Raw genomic sequence first — 14,034 nt, forward strand, 5'->3', positions numbered from 1 at the left:
AATTTGATGTGGTGATCAACGACTTGCGCCTCATTTTATTATCGTCTGCAGCAATTAGCTACAATTGTTTCTGTGAACATTGGCATTGTATATTTTGCCAACTTTGTTTTCTCATAAAGTAACAGATTAATTCTTTGAATTTTAATTTGAATCAGACTACTATTTTTAGATATAGTAATGTGTTGAATTAGTAATTACTCGAAATGGCCATCAGTCACTGGATTTGTGTTTTTGTATTTTTTTTGCATTTTTTTTTTTTTTTTTTACATGAAAGAATCAGCTTTCACTGAAATGAAATGAAGGAAGACATGATAAATTGTATGAGAAGCCACACCTGCACAGTCGCTAAGCAGCGAAAAAGCCTGTTATACTTCTTCTCCCATACACCCCCTCCCCTTTTACCCAAACCACTGCCTCACCCCACCCCTACCCTTGTCACCCACTTTGAAATACATGTGTCAAGGCAAAGTGACAAATAGCACATATTAATTAGGCACCGGGCCCTGGCGAGATTGCTGTTATTAACGGTGGAAAAAGGGGGTAAGGTTGGATTTAATTGCCTGTGACATCAAAGTCAAGCGAGTGGTATTTCAAGCATCATTTAAAATGTTTGATATGGAGGCCATTGTGCTCACATCTAAAAATATAAAAGGAGATGGATGGGGAGGGAAAAAAAATACCTGTGTGCTTGTATCATCTCAGATCGTGATGGAAGGTAGGCGCTCATTCTCCCCTGACTGACTGTCATCTCTCCCGTTCTTGCCTAGTCCGAAAAATATGCATCCCCTCAGCAATGAGAGTAAATGTTCCAGGTTGGACTGCTCCTAAAAATATATATTTTGAAAAAGCATATTGAGTGTAGTGTTACATGTTTGTTCCATACTGGTTGTAGACCAGTGTGCCACAGGACCAATGATTATTCGAGGGCCCCTATCAAGACTGTGGACAGTGCTTTTTAGCTGGTTGCCATGGCGATGCTGTGCTCCTGTCGGGCGTTTTTCCTGCTAACCCTGAAATTAGCGGCGAGGTGCGGCGCCACCCCAAACTGTGCTCGGCCCCCACGCTCCCAGATTGGCTGTCTACAATAAAAAAGCTGTTGGGCAAGATAAGCGCCTGATGGGAGTCAATATTCCAAACCAGAAGCTTGGTACAATACTGTGGTAAAGGACCAAGCCCCCACCAAAGTAGCAAAAATTGACATATAGGCACCCATACTCAAAACAACAACAAAAAAGCCTATATTAACACTTAAATATAATTTCAAACTCTTTTTACATTACTTTTAAAAACAAATGGCTTGCAAATTACTTGATGTCAAAAAAAAAGAAACACCCAAATGTGAGGATGCTGGTGCCGCTTCACAAACTGAAAAAGTAGAAACGACTACTTTACAATAAGCCATCTTATTACGTTTGAGTCAGTGAACTCTCAGGATGAACCTAAAATGCACTGCCGCATTTACAGGTCATCTTAATTTGATCTTCACTGTTCAATGTTTCAGTGTTTTTGTCACAATTGACGTTCTCTAACAAGGAGCTTAACTGTAAAAATCCCAACAGATGTATTCCTTTTCTTTTATTTCCATCCACGTCCACCTCATTGCCTTTCTATAACTCGTCTAGTTATGCTGGATGCATGAATCGAACAATAACAATACAATGACATTAAAATTCTGTTCGCATTTTGACATGAGACCAACCACCTACCAATTGATCACCGATACCAATTAACAATTGATCATCATTACCTCTCGGTTGCGAGGCTTCAAACAGAATGTTCTCTGAGGGAATCTTTTGTCTCCCTGTTTTTTTTCCTGTCAAGCTAGCCAGTGGGCCAATGCTATCTTCTCCTTCTTTAACGCAGCACTTTAGAAGGAGCGGGGCGTTACAGATTCAGCACAAAAATAGGAGCTAATGGGTGCGTTTTAGTTAAGTTCGACAGAAAAATCTGTGAGCAGGTGTGTTACCATTTGGGGTTTCGCAGGAGTTTTGGTGTGGATTTACTCTACTGGTTCTGGATGCAGGTGCAGGATTGTCTAACAGGTCTCGCTCACTCTATTGAGGTCAGTGAAGGGAGTATAAAAGCTTAACACTGGGCACCATTTCCCCCCTTTCTTTCTCTTCAACCCGACGACAGATCTTCATCTGTCTTGGTTTAATAGCCCCGTTAATACTAACATTGTCAGCAATGACACCCCGCACGGGAATAAGCAAAGCCGGCCGAGAATCGAGCCATTTTCCGAACACCCGTGTACGTCATAACACGCACCAGGTGCACTCGCTCGCAAATTAGCAGATCAACAGGGAGGCGAAAATGGCGTCCTGATGATGCCGGGCGCCAGCATGGCACATCGTTTAGAAAATAGCCTATTATTTTTGTGTGGGTATTAAAAATAATTTACTGTCTTTAAATTCAAAATCCCCTAAAGACATGACAGAGCCCAGAGTGTGTGCGCTTTGTGTGTGTTTTTTCAAAGTAAAGATGTTGAACTGTACTTGTTATGAGCTTTCGAAATGAGTGCAACCACCCGTGGAGTCAAATAATTAATTATATATATTACCAAGGGCTGGGCAATATGGCCTGAAAACATAAAAAATAAGATTTCCCCCCACAACCCGAACACCTAAGATGCCACCCCCCTTCGCTTATGAAAAATCAAATGACAACATTAATGAAACCAAATTTTGCTTTTTTTTCCCTCACTTTTCAAAAGATCAGACAGTTGGCTTGGAAACCACAAAACATGGATTGAAATACATATTGATAAGATGCTGCGGTCCCCTTTTCCCAAGACTGGAATTCTAATGAGCTGGATTAAAACCACCCGCCAGGAGGATCCAGCCCTCATCCCGGCCACCTCTTCATTGGGAATCTGCCCCGTGCGAAGGACAGGAAGCAAAGTGGCAGGCAGGAACATACTGACGTTAATTAATAACATCTGACACAGATAGCGGGCTTGTAAGCACTCTGGAGGTGGTCCCATCAATTTCTTTCCATTTTTTGGGGTAAGGTTATTTCATTTTTACCTTGCTTGGTTCTCTCTTGGGCAATGCAATGGCCGAGTGGTTAGCATTACTTCTTTGCTGGTTGCCAACCAATCACAACCACATATAGAAAAACACTGCCAGTAAACCTACCTAACCTACCTTTTTGTTGTTGTTGTTGTTTTTTAGCAACTTGATTCTTTTTGTGGTCAACAAGTGCCAACAACTGAAATAGCAAAAACACCCCCCCAGGAATTGTGCTGTTTTCTAGCATATTTGTATCTTGCCAGGAAATCGGGTGTATGACTTAAAGGTTTGCCAGCACTTCTGAGCCTAAAGAAACTTGGAAACGAAAGTACATTTTGGGAAAGCTGTAGACCTGTCGAAATTGCCGGAGATCAACCAACCAGAAAAATCCCACTTTTTGCCATTTCTGTGTCTTGCCAGGACCCTTGGTATGTGCGTAGAAGGTTTCCCGCCACCCCTAGTACTATCAAGGGCGCCAATCAGGCCTCCTCCGCTTAAAATAGACGTGCCAATTGCTGACGTGTCTGCAAACATGCTGATAAGCGGCCTATGTGTGAAGCCATTATCATGTGACGCAACCCGACAGAAAGAGGGTGACCGCCCGCCGGGTCCTCTTGCACTGTACGTGAGGTGAGGGTGGCTCACAATCTCCCCATGTTAGGAAAAGGTGCAGGTGTTTCGGAACAAGGTATAAGGTAAATGGGCTCCACTTGTGCAGAACTTCAAGAAATCCAGAGTGGTTTTACACTGCCACCCCAATTTTGCCAGTCACACAGTGGTAAATGGAAGACGGTGAACTCCCATTTATCACAAGACATGTTTGAGTTTTGGTCATATTGTGTGGTCTCCTATGATAATCTCAACACTTAACATCACACATATTAAGCTTCTGTCCCACAATCGAGCTTGAAACAAAGTCTTCCAAGGCAGAACTTTTGAGGGATCACCGTGATCTCTGCAATGAAGAATAAGAGAAATTCCCATTGGATATGCGCCAACGTTACCCAAGTATTTCCAAAGAGGACTAGAATTGGGAGCGTCGAAAAACGGCGAAGTCATCAAGAAAGGACTTGCTGTGGAAAGTACTGCTTGGCATCTGGCAAAGCCACTTTTATTCAAAAAACGACATGGGTAGAACATATTTAGTTTTACTTACTGCTGCTTGCTTATTCATCTGTGAGTGTCCTTCTTTGATTGGCTACACTTCTTTGATGTCTCAGTCCACCGAAGCAAATGACTTGAGTGATCGACTTTCCCAGCGCACAATCCGTTTCTCACCCTATTAATGAGACGAATCCATCGTAAACATCGTAAACCTCAGACTAAAGGATAATCTTATAGGACAATCTTATATGACGTCTGTGATCAGGAAGGGGCTAAATCAGGACAAAACATTATAATTATCTGGCGGGTAGCCAGCCTAACCCTAACCCTCAAGGACATGGTAACGAGGGAGATGCGTATCGAACAGCTCTACCACCCAAACTGTCTCACATGGTGTTTTCTGAAGCAGACATTTCGTGGCAGAGGGTGCCCAGGACACCCCACCTGCTCCCCCTCCTAATGACCCTCGTAAATCACATCTTTAACCACCATAGACTCCTGGCCTGTCCACCGTCCAATTCCAAGGCGACCCATACCGGCTTCTGGAGCAAGGCCACCGCATGGAAATTAAAAAATGGATCGTGTGATTCATCTTCTAAATGACCACCCGGCCGGCCCCCTCCGCCTTCCCCACCCCCTCATTGGACCACTCATTTCTAATGAGCTGCTCATATTGGCACACTGGGTTGCAACAGTTGAAGGTTTCATTATTAATAACCAACGATTGGCTGACATGGACATTTCTTAGTTTGTTTGACTGTGTTCTCCCTGTCCTTTATCTGCTATGTTGGAGAGTTGAACACCTTGTCCCAAGCTGCCAAAGGACAATTGTCTGTAATTTCAGATCATTGGAACAAATGTTGTTAGTGAAGGTTTGACTGGTTCCTGCAAACTCTCCCTCTCCGTTTTCCGACTGACAAATCCTGATTCTAGTGGCTGGAAAACACATCAAAGTTCATCAGCCAGCGCTACTGATTCTTAAAGCCTGGGACAGATTAGATTCACGTGGCAACATATATAGAGGTTGAAATTTGATTGGACAAAAAATATCGAACATCCACATACCAGTACTAGAAGAAGTGCCGCTGAGAGAAGCCATACAAAATGAAGAGAATATGCTGCTGGGAATAAATTAAATATAATTTCAAGAAACAAATACTGCACTTCATTTTTTTTAATGTAGATCAGTACCTCTGATAGTGTTAAGGCCAGCTAAGAAGGCACCACTGGCTGTCTCGACTGTCCTTTGTCTCTTGTGGGCCAACCAAGCACCTCACCCCCAAAACAAAAAAATGGATCATGGACTCCTGCTTCCTCTTCTTCATCTCTCATCTTGTCACACTGGAGTGCAACATTTGAACGATATGCTGAATAAGAACCAACTTCAAGTAGGACATCAGCTGACATGTTGACAGTCTTTCCTCCGCCATGAAACACCTGCCAATAATGCTTGAAAAGTCCACAAGCAGGAGGAAGGAGGGGAGGGGTGATGGGGGGGGGGGGTGCTTCTCCAATGCAATGCTGCCGCCCCCTGCTGGTAAGCAGCTTTTGAAGCCTTCCCTCCTCCCCTCCCATGCCATTCAAACACCAACTAACCTCCCTTCCAATCCCCAGCAGTAAAAATCATTTTTTCCCCCTTTTTTTAAACTAATCTCATTGCTGAATGTTAAACTATTTCCTTTCACCTTTAAAAACTTTGTCCAGGGGTATTGGCAACATTTAAGTGAGGAATAGGAGGTAATTCAATATGAGGAGTATAGAGAGGGAGGGGGAGTTAATTGTGCCCTCACGTTCATCTAAAAAAACAAAAAAAAAAACAAAGAAACAGCCAGAAGGTGCATGACTCCAAACACTATGTCCTCCTCCTCAAATCGAATCCAAATAAATTCCATAGTGCTCTCACTAATGGTCACACTGACCGCAGGAGGCAAGTCTAACAAAATTAGTATGCAAAAGAGATGGCCTATCATGATATCTGCGGATGCATTAAGGGGGAGGAAAGGAAATGGGAAGAAGACGAAGGGAAAAAGACAATGGAATTTGGAGCTGCAGATGTGTGCAGCCTCCCAATGGAAGCTGCATTGAAAACAACTTAACCTGCCACAGCAGGTGGGATGGGATGCAAGAAGCGAGAGAATGCACCACTCGTGGAAACATCTTTGATATTTAGTTGATTCGGTGGCGCAGCTGAGGACGAAAACAAGGGCTCCTCTGTCTCTGTCACACATAGACGCACACACACACCTCAGGATTATTAATGTGCAGCATGCTGAGGCATTCTTTTCTCCACTAAAACCAAATTAAACGTATAACTACACCTGCATTACTTTGCACTAGGAGGCAAAAAATATGAAATGTGATCATGTAACAACAAATAGCTATAAAATATTAGTTTATCGGGGAAAGTAATTCAAATAACTGCGTTGTGTTTTGTTTTTCGTCTTTTTTTTTTTACATTTTTTACACTATGATACTACAAAAGGTGGAATATAATAAAGCAATGGAATGTTGGAGGGAAACAGTTTTTAAAGAATGTATTTAATGATGCAGTTGATTTAGTTTTTATCAAATTAAATAATATACACCTATAAGTCATAGATAGGCCTACTGTTCTACATTAAAAGATGTTTGCATTTAGATGGAAAATAACGGAACATTTTACATTTACATGTAAAAATATGTATACAAGTATAAAATATATAAAAAGTTGAATTAATATACAGGTTTATCTTGTTTAATTTGAGTCAAGTCAAACTTTACTTTCATTTCATTCATGAACATTCTTTTACACACGACTATAAAACTTGAAAAGGGCTTGAATCAAAAAAAAAGTTGTTGATTATTTCATGATTCAAAAAGTAATAGAAACACGTCCGTTATATTTTTAGTTAATATCATTTGTACACATCATTGTGCAAAACGTGGATGTTGTACTTGGTTATCTTTATTGAGTAGCCCATCAATACTACTACTACTACGACTAATAATAATAATAATGATAATAATAAAAATAATGATGATAATAATAATAATAACAATGTTATTCTGCTGGATGCGAAGTTGTCTCCTGCAGCACGGCCCGGGGGCCTGGCGGGCCTTCGATGTTCTTCGTCTTCATCTTCCTCTTCCTCCTGAATGATAATCGCAGCGTTTCCGAATCATAAACGCTGACATAAATCAGCGGACTACAATATTACGCTCCACTTTTTTAATGTCCCCCTACGTGGTGTGCAGGAGCTGCAGAATAAATCACCTTCGCCGCCCCGCGTGCGTGCTGCGTCTGCATGCTTGCAAGCTTCAGCCTGCGATTTGCACGCCCTTCTTTTTTTCGCGTGATTTTCTGTGCATAAAAGATGAAGGCCTCATCATCAATGGATATTCCATTGATCGACGAAACAACCCCGAGCACCCCCCCCCCACACACACACACACACATTTTATTGTTGTTATTATTCAAATGTTCTCGTTTCATCCGTCAACGATGGCACGGGGGTTCGTTAGTATCATCAAATGAAAAGGATGATCATGATTATCTGGAAAACATGGGAACGTTCCCACGCGTTAAATATTTAAAATGACAAGCAATAATAAAATTATTGTTTAAAGCCATTGTATGAGGGGTGGGGGGCATATTTCCAATTAAATATTAAACACTATGAATGTATTGACCTTAAATCGAATTTTCCCCTTGTGGATTTTAATTTTCCCTTGTGGAAATATATACTTTTCATAATTATTTAGTAGTAAAAATGCCCCCCCCCCCCAAAAAAAAAACCCAAATGAAATGTTATAATAAATTATCTTCATACAAATGAATTATTAAATGTTTTGATAACACTAAGATATTTGATTTTTTTTTTAATACTGCATATTTAATACTGCATAATGTGCATATTTCAAGAGTGGCCAACCATTTTCCCATCAGAGGACCATTTTAGTAAATAAATTAAATTTAATATTAAAAATTGAATTATTAAATGTTTTGTGTCAGCTCTCTTTCATGTATAGCTCCAAAACAAAAGAAGTATATATTTTACTACCATAATTTTTATTTTATAAAATATTTATATTTTTTCACAGGTGGGCAACGTTTTTCCCCCATTGGAAGACCATTTGATCAATAAATTAATAAATGTGATATTTGAAAAAAAAATTGAACGTTTTGACTGTTTAAGTCAGCCTAAATGAGATTTAGAAATAAAATGCATTCTGACTTTTTTTAATCATCTAGAAATAAATATCTTTATATCTAGTGAAACTAATCTTTAAATATCTTTATATCTAGTTAAACTAATCTTATTTACTATATTAATATGTACCATTTCAATTGTGGGTCACCTTTTTCCTATTTGGGGGACAATTTCACTTGTGATAATGAATGGATGAAAAAATATATATATTACAATTATCAACATTTGTGGGGGATATTTTTGTATTTCCTTTTAGGCCCAAATTGGCCTACTACTTACTTTCGCTCTGTTTATAATATTTCTCGTTTGAAGTTGTGAGTGTCCATGCATGCACCTCAGCTTCCTCCAGCCTGCTGCATGTCCTAGCCACCATGAGGACTTTCATATTTCCCTCGTCCCTCATGCCAGCCCAGCATGGAGGCCCTGTAATGTGCACTTCTCCGCACCGCCACGCTCCCACTAAATGGGCCACATTTGCACATCTTCAATACGTCCAATCCCATTGCTCCGTCGTCTTCTTTTTTTTAATGCGACTTCATTTCAAGATAATACTTTTCCCCCCACAACGTCCTTCATCATTTATTGGGTGTGTGTGTGTGTGTGTCTGTGAAAAATTAATGCCTTTAATTTTGCTTGATGGCAACATCAGTGCGGCTCTGTAAATTGCGCTTTAATGAGATTTTGCTACAGGGGATAATCTGAGAGAGGGTGGGGGGTGAATAAAAAAAAAACATCTTGCAAACATCTGTAGACCTTCCACATTGGAGACCCCCGTAAATCTGCAGGGGTCTCTCCGGGATGAGCGCGCAGAAAAGGTCCGCTTGATCAACTCGACTTGATCGTCCCAGAGTGTTTGAAGATCCGCTCAACTAAATCAGGAACAACTTCAATCTGAAGCATAAATGTCATAAAAGTCAGAAGTCAACAAAGATCAAACGCTGAAAACCAATGGGAAGCAAGTTTTTTTGTTTTGGGCAAAAACAAAAACAAAAACGATGTGAGCACACTAAGTCACAACAACTCATTCAAATAACATCCGGAGTCAAAGCAAAATCAAAGTGGGACCCTTTAAATTTATTGTCTTCCACCCATGTTGGGCATCTTTAGTACCACTGCTGTCTCCAGAGCCAATCTGAAGACCCGTCTTCTTACCAACCTTTGTATTAACATCGTTTCACCAACCACCATCTTACCTACCGTATGTGGGGGTACCTACCTACCTATACCTACTGTACCTAGCATGGCATGGATATAAAAAGTCTCATCTAGTTGGCTTTTCCTGATTTTATTTTTTTGGGTTCCTAGAAAAAAACTGAAAGTTTGGTGCTTACAGTGACTATTGGAAACTATTCATAATTCCTTCCACATCGTCGAAGGCCACAGTTCCATCTGAGGAAAAACAGGCCCAAAGCATGATGCTGCCACATCCTTGTTTTATTTGCACCAGACATACTGTCTGTACCTTTTGCAATTATTGCATAAGTTACATCTTAGTTTCATTGGACAATAACAAAATCTCCCAAACAAGGGAAGATATAGTTATTGTTTCTTTCTCTTTTGAAAATATGTTTTGTCCAGTTTAATTGTACAAGTTATAGGTCAGAAAAATAGTCCAAAAAGTTTTTTGAAACTTTTTTTTTTGTCTCATTTTTTTTCAATCACAAAAACCTTGCATTTTAACAGGAGTGTGTAGACTTTCTATATCCGCTGTAGTTCATGACTAAGACTTACCTACCCACTTAACTAGTTTTACCACCCTACCAACCTACCTTCTTAGTTCCTTACCTCTCTGTGCACCTCTATACCTAGTTAACTTTCTACCAACCTACCAATCTCCCTATTGTGTTACCTACCTAGCTACCTTTCTTTCCTGCCTACCAATGTACAGTACCTACCTTCTTTCCTTTTCACTATAAATAGCTGACTTGCTTACTTCCTATCTACCTATACCTACCTACTTATCTTCCTAGTCCCTTATGGTTTTACCAACTAACATATCAACCCATCTTTTACCTTCCTACCTACCTACCTGTTTTTCTCCCCTACCTACATTTACCTACGTACCTCTTTTTACTGCAATATCAATCTAACTATTGTTTGAATTCATAAAATATTCTGTTAATATTCACTTTTATAGTGTGGCTGTAATAAAGTAGACCCTCTTTCTCTCCCTCTCTCTGATATTATATTATCACTTTTCTGTGAGACAAAGCAAGTTGCCTGTGGTTGCATGAAGCAGAAAACTGCCTGTTCATGTGTGTATGTATTACCTTGAAGGAACAGACAAGCACTTCTTTCAAGCAGCCATCAGGTGTGTATGAACGGTGTCATTGCGTCACAGCTCAACCACAAGTGAGCCAACGATGGGAACCAACTTTTATTTTTGGACCTGAAAAACTAACAAAACAAATGAAATAAGGATAGAAAGTCACACAGCACCACAGCTAAACTGCAAAATAAAGATAAGAATCCATAGTGGAAAGCAAAAATCAGTGTGAGCCCTTTAACTATTTTCCACCATACCATACATCTTTAACACCACTGCCTCTCCTGAGCCAATCTTAAGGTCAAGCGTGAATGCCTCATTACGTTTTTTTACAGCTCCGTCCACATCCTCCACCTGGTTTGTATGTTCCCTCATTATCGCTACATTACCCTACCCCGGTCGCCGTGGAAACCGTGCTAATTACAGAGCAGACGGAAACCTGCAAGGTGGGATGCTGTGAAAGTGAGGGGAGGGAGGGATGGTGGTACAGAGGGGTGCGGTTCTCCTAACGACATTTGACGTCCACTCGTAGGAGAGCGCACTGCTTTTAAGCCTGGGTGGTTTTCAGTGAGAGATGACAAGGCGTAGTAAGGTTTTCAGCATGTAGTCTACCAGAAAGCGGGCAGATGTGTTGACAATGTCATCTTCCATTTATTAAGAAAAAGAAAAAACAGCCGGTGTAAACTACAAGAAGCAATCCATTGATCTAGCTATTCATTTACGAGTCAGTGTGGCAAATATATTGTAAAATGTATCTACCCATATGTTTTTTTTTCCCGAGCTATCTTCATGTTTATTGAATGTCCATCGCCCGTAATTTATTTAATTTATTATCCGGCTATTTGTCTACCTAGACATCTGACAAACTGTATAGAGAGACTAAACTAACAACTACAGTACCATGCAAAAATATTAGCTATTAGCCCTCTTCTCAAATTCTTCTGTCACTTAAAAAAACGGTAAGTAGCCCCCTCTGTATTGTTAGATTGTTTGCAAAGTTTCAGGTTTACTAAATTTATGGGGCAAGTACACTAACCTTATTTAATACCGACCTACTACCTATCTTCTTTTTCCTACAAAAGTCTAACAATATATGATTTTTAAAATGTTTAATAAAGGTTAGATAAACGATTAAAATGTAACCCTCTCGTCCCCAAAAAATGCTGAAAATGGAAATGTATCAAGCATGGTCAGATATTGTCATCATGTGGCCGTCAAAAAGACGTGGCAGCTTAGCCGTCCTTCGCGTGGCTTCCTCTGATACGATCCCCTCCGGGGGTCGCTCGTCATTCTCATCCTCTCTGCTTGCAGGTCAATTGTGGCAGTAAGTGGTCAAAAAAAGATGATGCACTAGCGCATGATGAGATCGAAGTCATAAAGCAAGCCAGTGAGGAGAGGGAGAGATTTGTTACATTTGCTCTGTACATAAACGTATCAAATGTGCCTCTGCGAGCCTTCCAGGTTTCGCCCACTCGCGGGGCAGACAAAGTCCTGCCGGGCCAAATTAAGTGGGGAGCCTTGCTGGACTAATGAAGAGGCCCAGAGGATATTTGTAGGGTCACGCCAAGGATGTGGCACAAGAAAATTGGGCATTAGGTGGGAATGCCACAGCTAGCTTCAAACTACCGCCAGCCTTACTGAGCAGGCAGAGGGTCCCTGTGCTTTCCCATCTTATCTATTCAAGTTCTTTCCGGAAATTAGATGATTATTCATCGAGTATCTCCATGGGTCATGATGTTGCTGTCAGCCCGCAGAACCACAAGGAATGGGGAAAAAAATTGCATTTATTCAGGGCTAGCAGACTTTTATTGCTTCTAACGTGCAGATGAGTTGAAAACCCCAAAGGAAATGTCAATTTGAAGATGCATGAAAATGACAATTACGGCAGCCGGATCAGTAAGTTGAATCAATGTCAGTTTTCAGAGATTGTATGCTGGACACTTAAACCTCCATGTTACTTGATATGAGGTCCAATTATATTCATTCATTCATTTTATTCAAGACTGCACATCATTGTGTATGAATTTTAGGAGATGTTTTTAAAAAAAATCTGAAAAATCGCAACAAAAGGCAAATTTGCATTCGTCAGCAACAGCAACATTAAACTAGCTGCAGTGATACCTGCAAAGTGCTAGATGTGAACTCCATATGACAATAACCTTCCGTATTCTTCTCGATCCCCTTCCCACTTAAAGATTAGGAAGTAAATGATACAAATCAAGTGTTAAGTGTTCAAATGCAGTTCCTTTGAAACCAAACACTAAAATTGCAAAGATGCATTTCATTTATTTTCCTGACACTACTCCTTAAAGTTTAGCGCTTTGTTTGCAGGCTTTTTCGGTGATAAGTGACGTGATGTCTTTTTAAGCAAAGTAATTAGTAGGTAGATGCCTGAACGGGATTACGTCACTTGTTGGTTCCAATTTATGTCTTCACAACATCAAGCTGAAAGTGTTCACTGGCGAGCTACAAACATCAGTCAGTTTTACTGGTGAAGACAACACTCAGCTGTTCATCATCATCTGAATATTTTCTTGAGACAAAAGCCGACACAATTACCTTTGCTTGATGAATTCTGTTCTTCTGTGTTGTTTGGTAAATAAGGAAATTCGTCAAAGGCACACTCAACGTATGGTAATTAAAGTGAAAAATTCTGTCACAATGTAAACCCTTAATTGGACTCCCGGAGAGACGTTAGGAACATGTCTGGAATAAACGGAGGATGAACACGGACGGGAAAACAAAGCACGTTGAAATGTACCCCTGCAAGTTCGATTAATCACCAGGTAGAGAAAAGGAGCAATTTAGTATAGCTCATTCAGGGAATCACCCGGCCCAGGTAATGCACTTTTAATCATGCCTCGCCGGGAGCTTGGCGTAACAGTAACATGGAGAGAAGTTAAATATTCTGGGGGGATAATTTTTTGGCTCCGCGGTGCAAAATATTCTATTTTAAACAAGACTGAATTAATAGAGAGTCGGCGAGAGGGCTGCTATCCTCGGCGCAATGCCTGTTCTATTTGTAATGTTGACACTGGTGACTTGTGCAGATGGTAAATACCTCCTGCTGCATGTTTTGTCAGTGCACGATAAAACCACCAGGACCGTATTAGCAGGGTCATCGGCGGACAACACCCTCGACTGGTCGTTCCCATGTTGATCAGAGCCTATTCATGCCCTGGACTCATGACCTGTCGTCGTAGGGACCAGAACCCATCCATCCATGGAGCTAAACTGTGGAGTGGTTGCCAGTCGATCACAGGGATAAGAATCCAGCCATTCTTTTTATACCTCACTGATCTCGCCAGACTGCGAGATTTTTTGCAATCGTAGGCCTCAAAACCTTTGTCAGTTTATGGAAATAGTACAAGGTGCTTCAGGAAGTCCTGTTCCAAAAGTCCTGTCAGTTGACTGCCTGATGACAGCGCAGACGAGCACACTTCCTGTGGAGGACCCTCCAGGT

The 14,034-nt window shown here is 40.8% G+C and overlaps 1 long non-coding RNA gene across 1 annotated transcript in view; it reads left to right on the top strand.

Moving 5' to 3' along the window:
• LOC147127341 (uncharacterized) overlaps window positions 1-13,768 on the top strand; it is a 125,217-nt gene extending 111,449 nt beyond the window's left edge. The window contains exon 4 of the long non-coding RNA XR_015084361.1: window positions 13,655-13,768. This is a non-coding gene — a long non-coding RNA (uncharacterized LOC147127341). The remainder of the gene's footprint in view (window positions 1-13,654) is intronic.
• Window positions 13,769-14,034: the final 266 nt, after the last annotated feature.

Source organism: Filicampus tigris, chromosome 21, assembly GCF_054856515.1.
Source record: "Filicampus tigris isolate MCC_2025a chromosome 21, RoL_Ftig_1.0, whole genome shotgun sequence".
NCBI lineage: Eukaryota > Metazoa > Chordata > Actinopteri > Syngnathiformes > Syngnathidae > Filicampus > Filicampus tigris.